General features: G+C 39.5%; 1 protein-coding gene across 1 annotated transcript in view; it reads right to left on the minus strand.

The window, feature by feature from the left end:
* Positions 1 to 17,531, minus strand: part of ptc (protein patched) — a 95,585-nt gene that overhangs the window by 66,434 nt on the left and 11,620 nt on the right. The gene's annotated exons all lie outside the window — the stretch shown is intronic.

Consider the following 17,531-nt stretch of genomic DNA (forward strand, 5'->3'; position numbering starts at 1 on the left):
GTTTTAAATTTAGATGTTGCTAGATCATTTTGCTAGTCATTTTCCTTAATATTTATATATTATATAATATTATATATTCCATTAATATTTTCTCTATGTTATTTTTTCTTTCATAGTCGAAAAGTCTTTTAAATTTAGGTATCATTAGGTCACGATGCGTGATCTTGAATTTTTGTAGAATCTATTTTCACTTCACCAGTTTCCTAGCAATTTTATACACCAGATTTAAATTTAGATCTCTTTGGTAGTAGTCTGGAATGTATGGGATACTTAGAGATACTGTTATCGATATGGTGACGATGCAATAGTGAGAATCTTTTATGAAATAACATTTAATAATATTTATGATAAATTTGACACCCTCAGAAACCCAAAAAATTATTCTATGTTACCTGCTACTCATATTTTGCAATATTTCGATTCGAACATAAATACCACTTTCAAAATAAACAGCTCATATATTCTTCTTTTAATTAAACGATGCTGGTTCGTTTTATAATACTACTCTATAACTATAGTACCTACTTAACCCCTAACACTGTAACTTAATTAAAAATTGTGCATACTTATTTAATTCGCAATAAAATTATAGAAGCTTCCTGCAGATTTAGAGAATCTTTTAACAATACTATTTCCCATATATTTTCATTTCTTTCAATTCCAATATAACATTATTTCCCATCAAATATCCCCTGAAATCAATCTTCACCCCCAACACGATAACTGCAAATTGAAGCATCCGTTTTACCCCAGGAAAAATTCTCCAAAGCAACCCACACTCACAGACCGCTCACAGTCGAGCCAATTACCACCATATTCCACACCTAACCTCCAAATCATCAACCAGGAAACCCAACTTCCCAAGGATCCCCGTTTCCCAAGTGCAATCTTTCCAACTCGTACGACCCAGCACGAATAGTGGCGACCATATTCCACACCTAACCTCCAAATCATCAACCAGGAAATCCAACTTGCCAAGGATCCCCGTTTCCCAAGTGCAATCTTTCCAACTCGTACGACCCAGCACGAATAGTGGCGATTTCATACGTGTACATTAGCATCTAAATCGAAGCGGTTACCGTTGGCGTTGCGCGTTAACCCCCATAGAAAGTAGCCACCCGCGCTGCGTCGTGGCTGCCGATTCATCGGAGCAGGTTTACGAGCCGCCGCGGACAGTACCCGCCTACGATTTTCAAGAAAAAGAACAGATTCCAGCGGTTAAAGGGCGGCGAGGCCGGAACGGCAGCCGAAGCGCTTTAAATTGGCCGCGTGGGCTTTGACGATGATAAGTAGCTGGCCGCGGGTTGCGTCTACCAACGTGTGCACCACCTCCCCGTTGAAACGCGCCGCAGGCAGACGAAGAAGCGACGAAGATTGAACGGAGATGGCGATGAATAAGGTGGAAGAAAATTTATTATTGTATAAGGCAAGATTTGGCAGAGGTTAGAAACGTTAATGAGGTTTATTATGGAACAAAATGGAGGGAGAGGGTGGAAGGCACAGGGTACTACTGAATAGGGTAGGTACAGAGTATATGAACCCTGAAATTACCAAAGGGGTCGAAATTACTTGATTGAGAAATTTATCTTTGCAACTGCTGATAGTAAACCGTTGTTTTTAGCAAAATTAATATAGATTTTTATAAAAATGCGATGATAATTATGTATGCTCCTTTATTTTCGTTGTATCGTTTTAATTATCGTCGACAACGTGTATCGTACTCTGGAGCCATTGTTATTACGAAAGAAAGCTGGGACCACGTGTAACCTATCGCTACTTCTGGGGCAAAATTACAAAACATCCTCGCCTATATATATCCGGGGGAACGAGAGGAAAACGAAGCTCGGTCGTGGTAAAAGGAAGAAAAGGAGCGGCAGAAAAAGAGAGGCAGAGGGAAGAAAAAAGGTGAAAAAGCAGGAAAGAAATAGGGAGGATGGTAGGGAGAGCAACGCTCGCAACATTGCGAGCGGCAACGTTGCACACTACCTGGTGGCCGGTCTGACAATGTGCACCACGGACCACCCGCAACAATACCTATCTTTCCTGGCCGACAGGGAAAGAAAGACGGAGAAGGAAGGCCGGAGAGCAGAGGCACGGATCAGAAGGGAATCGAGCTCGCAGGAGAAAAGGAACGGACGCTTTTCTCGTCTCTGCTCCGTCTCTTTCTCGCTGCGCGCTACGCTGCTTCGGGTACAGTTAGAGAGGAAGGTAGAGAGGAACGGAGCGATAGAAAAAGGGTGGGGGAAGGAGGCGGCGTGCAACGCCGGCGCACGATAGACGTGCAGATGAAAATACAGATTACACACGCTTACGTATCTCGGGGCAGTAGCCGGGCGTCGAGTATCGGATAGCAAGGTTTTCCAGCCAATTAACCCCGGTGCCGCGGCCTCGCGGCCCGCCAGACTCGGGTAACTCTAGACGTGCAGACAATCCTCGTCGGCCACATGGTCCCAGGGGAACCTCGGCTGCGCGGACCTCCGTCGAACATGCGCCGACTGATGAGCGCGTGTTTACGTTCCGAGCTCGATTCCTGCCTCCTCGGCACCGAGTCTCCTTTCCTTCTTCCACTGGGTAGAGGAAGCTTCCTAGACGTGGGCCCAACCGAGTTTCCTAGTCAATTCGTACCTCCTCGGCTCAGACTCTCTGTTTCTTCATCCTCTGGGTGGAGGAAGAGTCGCGGACGTGGGCCCAACCGAATTTCCTAACAAATTCGTACCTTCTCGGTTCCGATTCTCTTTTCCGTCTTTCCCTGGATGGAGGAAGGGTCGCGAACGTGGGCCCATCCGAGTTTCCTAGTCAATTCGTACCTCCTCGGCTCAGACTCTGTTTCTTCATCCTCTGGGTGGAGGAAGGGTCGCGGACGTGGGCCCAACCGAGTTTCCTAGCGCATTCCTACCTCCTCAGCTCCGATTCTTTTTTCTGTCTTCCTCTTGGTGGGGGAAGATTCGCGGATGTAGTCCCAAAGGAGTTTCCCGATGACATTCGACGTTTCTTTTGGGCCCAAACTCAATTCGTACCTCCTCGGCTTCGATTCTCTTTTGCTTCATCCTTTGGATGGAGGAAGATTCGTGGTCGTGGGCCTAACCGAGTTTTCTAGTGAATTCCTACCTCCTGAGCTCCGACTCTTCCTTCCTTCTTCCTCTGGGTGGGAGGAGATTCGTTGATGTAGTCCCAATGGAATATCCCGATGAAATTCGGCGTTGCTTTTGGACTCCGAACTCAATTCATACTTCCTTGGCTCTGATTCTCTTTTCCTTCATCCACTGAGTGGAGGAAGCTTCCCATACGTGGGCCCAACCGAGTTTCCTAGTAGAATTCGTACCTCCTAAGTTCCGACTCTTTCTTCCTTCTTTTTCTAAATGGAGGAAGGATTGCGAACGTGATCCCAACCGAGATTTCCAGTGAATTCGTACCTCCTCGGTTCCGATTCTCTTTTCCGTCTTTCTCTGGGTGGGGGAAGGGCCGTGCACGTGGGACCAATCGAGTTTCCCAGTCAATTCGTACATCCTCGACTTTATCTCTCTTTTTCTTCTTCCACTGGATGGAAAAAGGTTCGTGAAATTTGACGTTACTTCTGAGCCTCGAAGCTCGTTCTTTTCTCGTCGGATCTCGGGATCGATGTGAAGCGATGAGTGGAGTGCGCGTGTAGAGGGGTGGTGGGAGTCACTGGGTCGTGGGGTGGTGGCAGAGCTCGGCAACTGTCGCGATATACACTCGAGGCTATTGCTCGTGTCTAATTGGCTGCGAAGAATGAAGTATCGATACAGTATATTAGGAGAAACTTCGCTTGTACATGGAGCAATTTTTATACGAATAGGAAATACTAATGGGAGGATGAAAGAAACCCCTCTAGTTTCTTTGAAACAAATGGCAATCGTGTTGCTATTAGAGATGATGCAAGTCAGTGGTAACTTTATTTCTTCCATAATGAATTTATAAAAATTTAAACATCGTGAGGAAATTTTTCCGAATTCTATTTTGTCATTTTAATAAAATTAATTTGAAACTCTGGTCTGCTGGTAATCTCATTCCGAGATTTTAAGGGCCACGTGCTCGACATCACTGATAATATAAATTTATAGAGAGCTATAAATTATTCCGAAGCACCTAAATCTCTGGACTATATCGATTCCAAAGTCGTAGAATGAAAATAAATCTACAAAATTTGATAAGAATGTAATTGTGTAATGAAAAAGAACGGTAAAAGTTTATCAAATCGGGTATACTGATAGAGAGATCAGGAAATGACTTCGTTATGATAATTCAATTTGTTTGAAGAAATTTGATTGGCTCGTGAACCCGAGTCACTCTTTATGTCCTCTCTGTGCTTGACGACCAATGAGAGATACAGATGTGAGTAATTGTTTTCTTCCCCTTATCTATATGTTCGTAGGATTGCGTGGCTTTGTCGAGGCCAGTTCTTGATACCTATCTCTTTAGCACGATATCCGTCTTTTAGTAGCTTTATTTGCATACAAAGCACAATTTCATTCGTGATGTAAAATACGCCTTAACGTTATGCCGGATGTCTCGCACAAAAAGACAAATCTACGGGAATAAAATTTGTAGGGTTCATTGTAACTCGGTGAAACGATTTGAAGCAAAATTGAATTTCAAATTCGTAAATGATTCTTGCACATGTATCATCGAACCTGCCCATTTAGCCAGCTATCGAGCAAAATTAATTTCCTGTGGTATTAACAAGTACTCGTACTTCCAAATGCATAATTTTCCCTTAAATTGTGAAAATTCTATAATCATTGTTAACGTTAGAAGTACCAACCTGCAATGTATACCTAAACATAGTATACATTAAAAAGAAGGGGGTGAAGGTAGATACATGTAATAAAATATCACAAAAATAAATTCCCAAAATCAATCTTTCTAAAATAAAATCTTCCTAAGGACACTAGAAGTTTCTAAGTAAGACTGTAAGTACAATTTTTTTAAAGCAAAGTAATCAGAGAAATTACAAAAATAAAATATTCGAAACTAGTTTTCCTAATCAGTTTACTAATTCTTATAACCTTTATAAGCTTCCTAGGTACTATCCAAAAATCCTTAAAAGATATGCGATATTGAAGACATTTTGCCATTAAAATTAACATATTTCCCATAAAAGTGGAGATATTTTCACGTCCCTTGCTTTATTTTATTAAGAAATGTATTTAGTTTTAAGAAGAAGAAAAGAAGAAAATGAATGATGTGCATAAATAAAATAAATAAAAATCTTAAGCTTCCTAGATATTATCCAAAAATCCCTGAAAAATATGCAACTTTTAAAGCATTAAGCTATTCAAATTAACACATTTCCCCTATAAGTAAAGATATTTTCACGTGCCTTGCTTTATTTTATTAAGAAATGTGTGTAGTTTTAGGTGGAAGAAAGAAGAAAATGAATGACGTGTATAAATAAAATAAATAAAAATCGTAAGCTTCCTAGATACTATCCAAAAATCTCTGAAAAATATGCGATGTTTAAGACATTAAGCAATTAAAATTAACATATTTCCCATAAAAATGAAGATATTTTCACGTCTCTTTTTTTATTTTATTGCGAAATGTATGTACCTTTAGGCAGAGAAAAAGAAAAAAATGAATGACGTGCATAAATAAAATAAATAAAAATTGCATCGTCACAGGCATTCGAATAATACGAAAAATGGGAAATCGGCGTTCCATACCATCCAGGTATTTTTCGGAAATGCCACGAAGGTACGTTATCTACGAGGTAGCAAAAAGGATGGACAAAGGAGCGATCGATGTACCAATTTTCATTCAGAACCGCTCATAGTACCCTGGACGTATTATTACAGTTTCTTTCTCCGGTTTCTCCCTGTTGCGTGCAAAGAAAAATAAAAGCCGGCCGACAGGCTGACAATCGAATTCTTATTTCACGTCCATCCTTGTCAAAGAATTAAACAGCGATTACGATCGAGTACAAGCAACAAGAACGCTCGCATCACTGTCGTCGAGACTTCGAGAAGCGAACCGCCTGACAGGATCTTTATAGTGGCGGGTTAATGCGAAAGCCATGGCGAAGGAAATTCGCCGAGGCAGAGGTGGGGTAACGTTTTAACGAATTTATGTTATTCGTACTTTTAATGTTTTTCTTACAGCGCGACACGAGGTTCGCGAGGAGATAGCAGACAGCATAACAGGATCTTATGTCAACGACGGTGGTCCCCGCGCCACGAGGTTGTAATATGTAGATATTGCCCACCACGAGAAACCCCATAAGGCCCGCGGGGACCACTTACGGGAAAAAGGGGGAATTCCACTGCTTTGCTCTCCTTCCTTCTCGCACGCCGCTATACGAGAGACTATATAAACGTCTCGAGAGCGACTCGTGGCGTCTCCGCTTCCTTCCTCTCCTCTCCTTTGCTCACTCTCTTTCTCTGTCTCTGCGTCCTTTTCTCACCCCTTTACACACGCGGAAATTCCAGTGAAAATTCGAGCACCTCTCTGTTTCCCCTGTAAACTTCGTAAGTGTCTTTCTAAGTACCCTTCATGGGGTTCTACGTCACCATTGTTACTGACTGAGGATTGATTATGGGAGTACTAAGGAAGAGTGATACAATTCTTCGTATAATTGACGTGTCTTTATTAATTTGTACGAATTTTATGCTAAGTTGAATTAAGTTGCTTCTATTGCATATAATAATTAACGCAATATTAATTATAATTATTATAACCCTGTTTGATATGCTTTAGTATTCCATAAGTACCTAGGAATTGGCTGTCATTAATCAAGGGTTAGTGTGGATTAATTATTTTGCAGGTGTCCCTAAAATTTCGGAAATTTTATTATTCTAATTTGCATACCACGTGTGCGAATTGAACGCAAATCGATTTATAAAATTTTAAGATCCCTTTATTTATGTACAATTATTAGCTCACCACGATATTAGTCGAAAATGTCAATACAATCAATAATTCTGATTAAAAATCTATACAAATTGGAAATAATTAAGGGAATAAATAAAAATTATAAATATCTACCCTTTGTGAATCTAAATCATACTCGACATTCTACCCTAATTAGTTCACGATCTCCTAACTAATTATATATATACATTGACACATATCTCTATGTTATAAAATAAATACATATTGTTCTTTAAATCTATATATATATATATTACTTACTACTTTTCTTGTGTAATCTTTCTTATAATCCTACACGTGGCTCTCCTTCCTATACCACAGACCGTAACTAACTGACGCACACCTTGGCAGAAACAAAACAATAGCGAATAAAGGCGTGTGGCCAAACTTCGCACTCGCTCGCCCTTTGGCGTCAGAAAATAGTAAACTAAACGTATAGCAAACGTATACCTCGTGTCTCATACTATGAAATTAGATCATCGTGCGGAACATCCGCCGATATTATTGTTCTTTCCGATGTTATAACAAAAATTCAACACTATTCGAATGCAAGACGGTCAAAAATATGATTAAAAAAGTTTTGTAATACCATATTTTTGTTTACAGTGTTTCCATAAATATCACTAAAATTACAACATTTATTTTTTAACTTTGATACTGTCGGTCCCAGGGACCTACACTGGGCCCAACGTGCTAAACCACCGAAAACTGAATCCCCAATAAAATTCTCCAAACATAGTCATCCCAAAAATGTGGATAGAAATGGATACCAATATCTTCTACGTTTTTTAACAATTAACACATTAGTATATTTAGATAAGAATATCTAAATAATGAAAATAACTTGCAATAAACTATTCTAAACAAAAAATTGATTGACACTTTCTAGAAAGTTATTCTCTCTCTCTCTCACTCTTATTAACCATTACATACCCATGTTTCCTCTTTGACAATTCCTGTGGTAGTGGTTGTCATAGAATGTATGGTATGAGTGTAAGAAATGTTTGTGTGGAAAAATGTGTGTGTGACGAGTATGACAGAGAGTCGCGAAAAACAATCAGTAAGTGAATGACAGTCATTACAAATAGACGTTGTGTGTGTCCTCAAAAGATTATACCGCAGTTAGAAGCAAATTTATTTCACGAGTTTCAATTATAATTAATGTTGTACTGTTATTATGTTCAATAAATATTCTTATCAGTTTATCCATTTACTCACAATTCTCACATAATTGTTTTATTCTAGCACAGTCTTCTAAACATTTTTCCAAACATCATTCATACTAGATTGCATTCGCATTCATACATATAAAATCAACAGTCACGACCTCAACGTGCTAAGCTACCGAATATTGAATCCCTAATAAAATTCTGCAAAGAAACGAAATTATTTCAAAAATCCCTGAAAAAGGGCCCAGTCCTCGCCCAGTCCTGGAACACCCTCGACCTACACCAAACGGCGTGAAGCAACACACACGTACCCCATCGACGTAACACAAAACCGCGAATCCACTTAAAACCAGCGAAACCGAGCAAACACGCGTGCTCCAGTTGCCGAGGGATTGCCGAGCGAGTGTGGGTGGTTGGGGCCCGATGCCTATCTTCGCTGTCTCCCGTCTAGATGTTGCGTGCATCAGAAATCCCCGCGGAGCACTCGGAGTTATTCCCTTGCGTAGGTAAAGGTGGCGGAGGTTGGGAAAAAAGGAAGGTTTTCGCCACACGGAGCCTAGAAAACGTTTGCACGGGTACACGCGTGTGCGCCTGCTAGCTCGCGGGTACGACATGCGACTTGCCGGATAAACGAATAGGTTCTTGCGGTAGGTACGGCTCGAAAGTGTCCGCAAGAAACTCGATCCGACTGGCGCTCTAATCGGCCGAGGAATTCCAGCCGACGAGTGCCCATTCGAAAGGAAAAGCCTCCTTGGATTCCGGTAACGAGCTTCCTCCACCTTCCAGGTACGAGGTGACGCCAGTCCGCGGCGTCCTTCCTATTCGACGCGTTCATCAGCATCCGGAGTCCGCGCACCCGCTGTGATTAATGGCACCCGAGGTCGTCCAGGGTGCTTAATGCACCGCGATAAGGGCGATTTAATCGTAAATGTAATTGCAATTACCGAGTCGGATTGTGTCCCGTTTGGCACTGTACCTCGCTTGATTGATGGTCACCTTTGGGTTAATCCTCGTGCCAATAACCGGCAACCGGCTACCCTTCTGCGGATTCGTAGGTAGCGTGTTATACCTTCTTGGTACGTGGAAGGTTTCAACGTTTGGTGGAAACCATTTTCGTATTTTTCATCGATATTCGCAGCAAATTTGATTTGGGCATTTTGGAAATGATTTTAGTATTGCGCGAGGGAGAAAATAAATGACACAATTTGGGTAAGTCTGTATGTTGATCGCATATATCTTGGGGGTGGTAACAATAACGCAATGTAGGAATATCCTTCTGTGGATTCTTAGGTAGGATGTTATACCTTCTTGGTGGAAGGTTTCAACGATTAGAGGAAATTACCAATTTTTCATCAGTATCTAGAGGAAATTTGGAATTTTGGAAATTATTTTAGTATAGTGCGAGGGAGAAAATAGATGACAATTTGGGTAAGTCTGCATTTTGGTCGTATATATCTTGGAGATGGTAACAATAGCTTAATATAGGAATTTTGATTGCCGTGACAAGGTTAGGACTTTCAAAGTTAGTCACTGTTCGTAAAAGTTTTGGAACCTTTTGACAAAAGTACACTGCAATTAAAATTTCGAATAGGGACCTTAGATAACTTTGTGTTGAAAAGATAACTATCAATCAATACTAACTGAAAATTATGCCTAGCCACTTATCTTCATTATCTTCATTATCAATGCAGCATTAACAAAAATTGATAGGATATGTTTACTGGTAGTATTTGGGGTACAGCTTTTCCGTGCTCCTATGAATACTACAGAAAAGTTGTGTTGAAAAGATAAGTTTAGCAGTAGTCAAAAATCAATCTAGTTTATAAGATACAAATGCCTAGAATGGATATTTATATGCACATTCGATGGGAGTTGGGGGTTTGGGCGAACCGTGTTGCGTACCCTCTTGACACTCTGTCAGGAGTCGGGTACAGCTGCAGATGTGTCTTATTGTTAGTCTTAGGGTTGGTCAGCCTCTCAGGAGGAGCATTAGAAGAAACAAATACCTTCCTTGAGAAATAAAAGACTTTAAAAGAAAATATATACATCATAGTCATAATACCTTGTTTAAAAATTGTTACTAAATTTGGTGAAATTCCTCTTATTAGCATTAAGTTAAATTGCACAATACTTTTGAAGCTGTAAAATTCGTTCCTTCTCATTTTCCTAATAAATACGTAAAAATATCTAGCAACCCAATCAACAAATAAACCAAAATTTTTTGAAATCGAATATCACTTAGGCGAATCACTATTACCAATAGACCACCCCAACCCTCCTAAATCTAATTACTCTCTTTAAAGGAGCCAAAATATGACACTCGACCTCTCCACCTGGTACCATGTACATTTAGCAAAGTACGTTTAATAATTATTTCGAAGCTAGCAATTACTTACCGCCCTTAACTACCTCAACTACCACCACCATCCCCGTCACCCTCCCACGCTACTCCCACATCCCACGGGACAAGGCTACGTGACTTGAAAGCCAAGAAAAGAGGAAGAGAAAAATACCTGGCTCGTTGCTAATTTCATAATTGTTAGCCCCTGGACGAACAAAGTCTACAAGTTGAACGTTGCAACGTTCGCGGGATAGGTAGGGTGCATCAATCAGGTACTGACCCTACGCAAAGGAGCCAGCGGGCTGAAGAGGTTTCGAGCAAGCAAGGGGCGTGTATCCTTCAGCAAGGATGAAAGGGACGGGCCGACCCGACGTTCCGTGGTCCCATCCATTCCGCCCTGACTTATTCTGTCGACCTTTACGCCGGATTTGCGCCATTAGAAACGGAGTAGAGGTTGGGCCTAGCGTCGTTCTAGGGTTCCCCGCGTTTCCCTCGGGATTTTCCACGCGAAAATCTTCCCTTCTTTATTCTTTTCGCGCGGTGGTCTGGGTTGGGTGGAATGGTTCCGAAATGTCGGGTGGATGAAAGAGGACTGTGGAATCTCGCGTATCGAAAGCTGTACAATGGCCGACTGTCTGCAAACTTTTGGGAACCAACAGAGGAACTGTTTGTCCGAACCGATGTGACGGTTTTCCGCGCGATTCTGGGAGAATTGGTGCTAGTCACGAGAAGTTTCTTGAGAAGTGTAGGTGTCGTTTCGATAAGTGGTAATTTTGCTTTTATATGTGGATTGTATTAGGTACAGTGTCGTTTATTTTTATATACGAGTTTCATGGCATTCAGTTGCCAATTAATTGTAATTAATGTAAGTGCATTGAAATTGTAAAATAGAGGGTTGTAATTTATTTTTGAAGCTAGAATTACTATTAATAAAAATGTACACGATCATCTGCCTGTATGTATGTATGTATGTATTCGATAATTTAAAAATCTCAAAAATAGAGAACACGTGATGGGTTTGGTAATTCTGGAGTTAAAGTAATTTTAACTTAAATTTTATTTGCCATTATTTTAAATATATGGTACATTAATGATAAATACTCGCGAATTAAGCGAGACAGAAAAAGAATAAAGCGAACTAGTACTCCAATCTTCCACAATGTTCCTGTCTCATTATACGCAAATATACAAGCAATGTAGAAGCCACATCGGTCAACCCCATCAACATAATCCCTTCAGGTGCTTAAGAAGCCGAGCTCCGATCACATGTACCGATACTAAAATCGAATATTCGAAAAAGGAGAACGAAACTGACCAAAGTTGCACATTTTTGTTAATTGGACACCAATAAGACCAACAACGCGCCATAAATTTTCAATCCCTGATAGGACATACATATATTCATATATGCTAATAATGAAAATTTTGCGTTGCGAAATAAATTTTAAAAATTATTGAAAAACCAGGACCTTGATCTACCTAGATCGAATTCCTCGCCATTTTGATAAGAATAATTTGATTTTATTTTAAATCCCTGACAGGACATACATATGTTCATATATGCTAATAAGGAAAATTTTGCGTTGCGAAATAAATTTTAAAAATTATTGAAAAACCAGGACCTTGATCTACCTAGATCAAATTCCTTGTCATTTTGATAAGAATAATTTCATTTTATTTTAAATCCCTGACAGGACATACATATGTTCATATATGCTAATAAGAAAAATTTTGCGTTGCGAAATAAATTTTAAAAATTATAGAAAAGCCAGAAACCTGATATACTTACATCGAATTCCTTGCCATTTTGATAAGAATAGTTTGATTTTATTTTAACGTAAACGCACGATAAAGTACTTTGAATCTTTGACTTACACTACTTCCACAATTATCGATATATACAGAACCTGTGATCTATTTCATACCAGTGGTGTTAAAGACCTCAGAATACAATTCACATTTCATATTAAAATTAAACAGAATTGAAAAGGAGATTTTTCGTATACGTTAAATAAAAAATACATGTAATACCTAATCTTTCAAATGCACATAAATGACCTTTTCCTTATACGCCAACATTCTTTCAGAAAAATTTTAAAAAGTCTTCCAGATTTTTATTATTCTGTGAACCGCAAACGTCTCAGAATACAGCCCACATTTTCTACTAAAATTAAGTAGAATTGAAAAGAAGATTTTTCCGTATTTGTTAAATAAAAAATATACGTAATACCTAATCTTTGAAATGCATATAAATGACCTTTTCCTCACATGCTAACAATCTTTCAGAAAAATCTAAAAAATCTTTCAGATTCTGAAAGCTTTTGAAAGCAGAAATCAGCAGACTTCTCAAAAATTCCACGTTCCTGTGTGAGTTTAACACTAAACTTCTGGTGGCCTACATAACCATTTTTAGAATTTTCAATGCAAATTAACACGTTTAAGGATATCATCTTAATTACTCGTCTTCGCGATTTCTCTTTCAATACACTTTCTTCAAAATTCAACTGCTATTTCCTTTATCAATCAATTGACTGTGCTAGGTTTAGTACCGACACTATTGTGCTACTCCTATATCTACACCCTAAGATTCCAGACTTCTCGGTTCACCTTTTAGCTGCGCGGCATGGACGACACAGTGTACCTCTCTCGCCAATTTCCCAATTTTCCAATTAAAAACGCGTCCTCGATTTTTCATCTCTCGCGTTTGACCGGCTCAAATTACCCCCATAAAACATCTCCGAACAGTATCTCTCTCTGCCATCTACCATGCTCTGCAACACGGCGTGTTATGACGGCAAAAAGTCGATTTGGAACGCGCGCCAAAGTCTGCGGTGCACCCCCAGCGCTGCGTGTATGAATATTAAGAAAGTGGCTTTCATAAATATTAAACGGCACACGCCCGGAGATTCGGCGAACCGGCGAATTTCGCGTGGCGCATTTGCATGTGATACATCGTTGCTGGCGATTCCGGGAAACGCAAGAATGTCGAGGAAAGGCACCGGGGGCCCGGGCCCCGCGACCCGAAATCGGGACGCGTGATTACACGGTCGCGACTCAGCTTCTAAGCCGCGTCGCCGTCGTGGAAAGGCGGTGCCGTTTTCGGCCGGCATCCACCCTCTGGTCGGTTACGAGGGCCTCTTTCGTAGGTATTATTAGTGTAAAAGCCTCACACGAAGCGTCGGCGCCCTTTAATCTCAGACGGACGAACGGTGCCGACGCAACCCGCGTGAATGTACCGCATTGTGCTCTCGCTCTGTCGGCCCGGGGATTTCAGCTGCCACAAATTAAGACGCGATTATAAAATAGTACGATGCACCCACCGTTTCTCTCTCTCTCTCTCTCTCTGTCCCGCCCGTTTTCCCGCCGGTCGCTTCGGGTCGAGGAAAGTCGTTTCGGGTTGAACCACCTTTGTTCGCGAAATAACGGACGCAGCTTTTAGCGCTCCTCCGGGTATTTAGGCCCGTCGTCCAAGGGGTTCCAACCGATGAGCAAGCTGACGAAAGGTTCTGATCTCGGCATTGTGTTCGGGGTGTTTGAATGGCCGCGGATGTATAGCGGGTGGCATCTCCAGGGGTAATTTATTTTCCAACATCGCTGCAGTTAATTATCCCACGGTATTTCTGGTACTTTTATTTTTATTTTATTGTTAGCTAATAGTTTCTGTGATACGAAGAACGGAATATTCTTTTTAATAGGATATAAAATTTAACCCTCTGCACTCGATGACTTTTTGGCTAGAGAAGAGTAGAAATTCAAAGATTCTTTATTAAAAAACTGACGACACTTTTTTGAGCAGTAAATAAAGAATTGTATAATAATAGTGTTGTAGAGTTAATTGATTTCGATACCTCGAAACCCACTGTTATGTTACATTAAGTTTGGTATATTAATTAATATTCATGAAATGGTGACTGGAGCTCACCTCTCGAGTGCAAAGGGTTAATAGGATAATAAACAATCTGTTATTCTTGGTCGAATTTTGGAATAAATAGTGTTTGCCGTTTACTATATCGTAAATATAATACTATTATTTATAGTACAACTATTTGAAAATATTTTTGTAAAGAATTGAAAATAATAAAGAGTAATTATACAGGAAATATTTAACGAGACCAAGGAAACAAATTCAGCCCCTTGTAGTGCTATGTTGATTTAGAATTGCATCCTAATTTGATCTATCAATTTTGATTTTAATATAACTACAAAGTAAATAATTCTATGTAACAATTTTACTCGACAGAAACATGTCAATATATATATACAATTCATTCGAAGCACATAAAAATAAAGCTAAACATTAACACTAACCTATCTAGGCCCAAATGGTCTTTTCTACATATTTAATTAAAAATTTCGCATTCAATATTATCATTTTGCTCACTCGTCTTTGCGATTTTTCTTTTAATATAGACACAATCAATTTTTCGATATTCACATTTTTCTAAAATTTTTCTTATTTAATTTCTTCACCTATTATTTGACCAGTCATGACAGATTTACTATCAAATAGCATTCCTGGCTCTGAATCGACTGGAATATGTCTTCTCACACGATTTGGAGTCAACCTAAAGAATTAACACACAAAAACCAAATTTAAATTGTTGGAATGTATGACAATACTACACTAATCACGACATCTGTTAAATATATTATGTACTTGCTCGACCTAGTCACGTGGTATGCAAACGAACCTAATACACGCCATTTATTTCTTTTTGTTCCGTTTTCTCGATCCAACCACCGTACCACGGTTAAAGTGAAATCTTGAATATAACAATCAAAGTTAATAAACCAAGTATCAAAGACTAAATTGTTTAATATAAATTAAAAATGAAAAATTCCGCCACAAAAATTACAAGTCCATCTCCTTTGTACACCTTTGCTACGAAACAGAACTAAATCTTGCTGAAACGAAGGACGAGATCTACCTGCTTCCTCTAGAGCCTCGAATTACCTGCACCAATTACATAAGAAGCGTGTGGTGCTGGCCGTGGTCTAACTGAAAAAAGTATTTTATAACGAGCCAACAGGCACGCAGAAACGGCGGCCGGTCGCTGCTTATAGGAAATATGATCACGTGGCCGTGCATAAGCGAACGATTGTGTAGAGGAGGTGGTGCAGGAGGTCGAGGTCGTTGCCTGTAACTGAATCATCCTCGAGGACGGTAAACAAATTGGAGTAAGTGGAGTCCCGCGATGATGCATGCACACGTGCGAGCGCGAGAGAGCGCACGCGCGCACAGGTGTACGTATGATGGCGATCGCGCATAGTAATCGATGCGTATTCGCGCGCCGCGTAAAAGCTCGCTGCGCCCGCTTCCGGTTTACGCCGCTACCGCTAAGCAAGATCAAGGTCACTCGCTCATGCTGCTACCGCGCTTCTGCCATTCTACGCTGGAGCAACGGGAAAATTCGTAATGGAGGAACTGTATCGACACTGGTAGATAGTATATCTAGGATAATGCTATATAATATTAGAGAGATATTACGGACGTTTTCATGGGTTTATGGATTTATTTGGAAGGTTAGATTAAAACTAGAACTACCAACCCAGTGAAAATGACTGGTCCCAGAATTTTCCTTTTGGCAATCACCGAACACATAAACCTGCTTTAACCCATTCGAGACCGATTGATTGATTTCCGAGGCTGTAAGACCGGTTGCACACCGTGTGTGCAATAATAACAATGAACATTTATCGGTTATTCTGAGTAGTTGCACCTGGGAGTCGTGTTCGAAAAAAATCGCCATTTCGAATGGGTTAAGAATAAAATTGGTACCAACTCATTTTAAGAAAGAATTGTAATCAATATATTCAGTCATATTCATCGTAACCGCTGAAATTACTATAATCTGTGCACGTTATAGTTAGGTGCCCACTAAAGATCGGTAGTTCTAGTGTTAATTTGGGAATTTTGTGGAAATTGGAATAAATCTGGTGACTATTTCGATGTATTCGTAGTATTAGTAATAATAGAGTATGGATGTTTTCATGTGGGTTAATTTGAGAATTGTGCAGTGGTTGTAGTATATATCTAGGGACTATTTCAGTATCCTCGTAGTACTAGTAAAGTTTGAACGCTTTCATGGGGATTTGTTTGCTAGATTAATTTTGGAGTTGTGTAATAGTTGTAGTGTATATCTGATGACTATTTCAGTATCCTCGTAGTAACAGTAATAGTAGTTAGAGTATTTCAATATACATTTGCCCTGGATTTTAGTTCTTATCACTTTTTTTTAGATATTTAAAAATTTTGTTTTATGAAATCGAAATACACGATATAATTCTTAGAACTTTTATATTTTGAATTGAGATGTAGATAAAATAATCATTCGAGAAAGTAGGCTAAGAAACTATGCCAGTGACCTTCAGCTCTAATCTGTGATTATTCGAATAATTTCTAGCAACTGGCATGTTGTACAAATTCATGTAATTCTCATTGTAAGAATAAACCATAAAAATCTTCAAGAAAATAACAACTCGAAGCTTTCTCGTATAAAGTCAATAATATATCTATGATATTGCGTCATAAATTAATATAGAAACCTCTTTATCTCAACGCTCCACGTGTATCTAGTAACTTTTATAGTGATACCAATATTATCTCTCATTCACCATTCTAGGGATGACATTAACCAAATTTAGGGTTCAAGAACGTACCAATTCTTTCTTTTCCATGATAATTCATATTTCGTAGATTTTATCAATATCGGTATCACTGATATAAGACCGATCTAAAAATTATTTATATAATTTAACTTCTAACCAAACTGTATATATCTACCTACATAATATTCCGCGAACAATATAATCTGTCAAAAACAAAATTCAACATAAAATACGAAGAATGTCAAACGTATGGAACTCCCCTTTTCTCAAAAAATAAAGAAAAATTCTACTATTACTATTAAATTCCTACCTACGTAAATTAGACGAAGCAATTCGTACATAACCTCCAATAATATAAGCGATAGGGGTCGAATTACAGTCGTTGCATTAAAATACGAAGGGCTGAATTTGCCTACGCGAGCATGTGCAAATTAGACGAAGCGATTCGTACATAACCTCCAATAATATAAGCGATAAGGGTCGAATTACAATGGCTGCATTGAAATACGTGGGGCTGAATTTCC

The sequence above is a fragment of the Eufriesea mexicana genome, unplaced genomic scaffold, assembly GCF_001483705.2.
Source record: "Eufriesea mexicana isolate 0111107269 unplaced genomic scaffold, ASM148370v2 scaffold3550, whole genome shotgun sequence".
In the NCBI taxonomy this organism is placed as follows: Eukaryota; Metazoa; Arthropoda; class Insecta; order Hymenoptera; family Apidae; genus Eufriesea; species Eufriesea mexicana.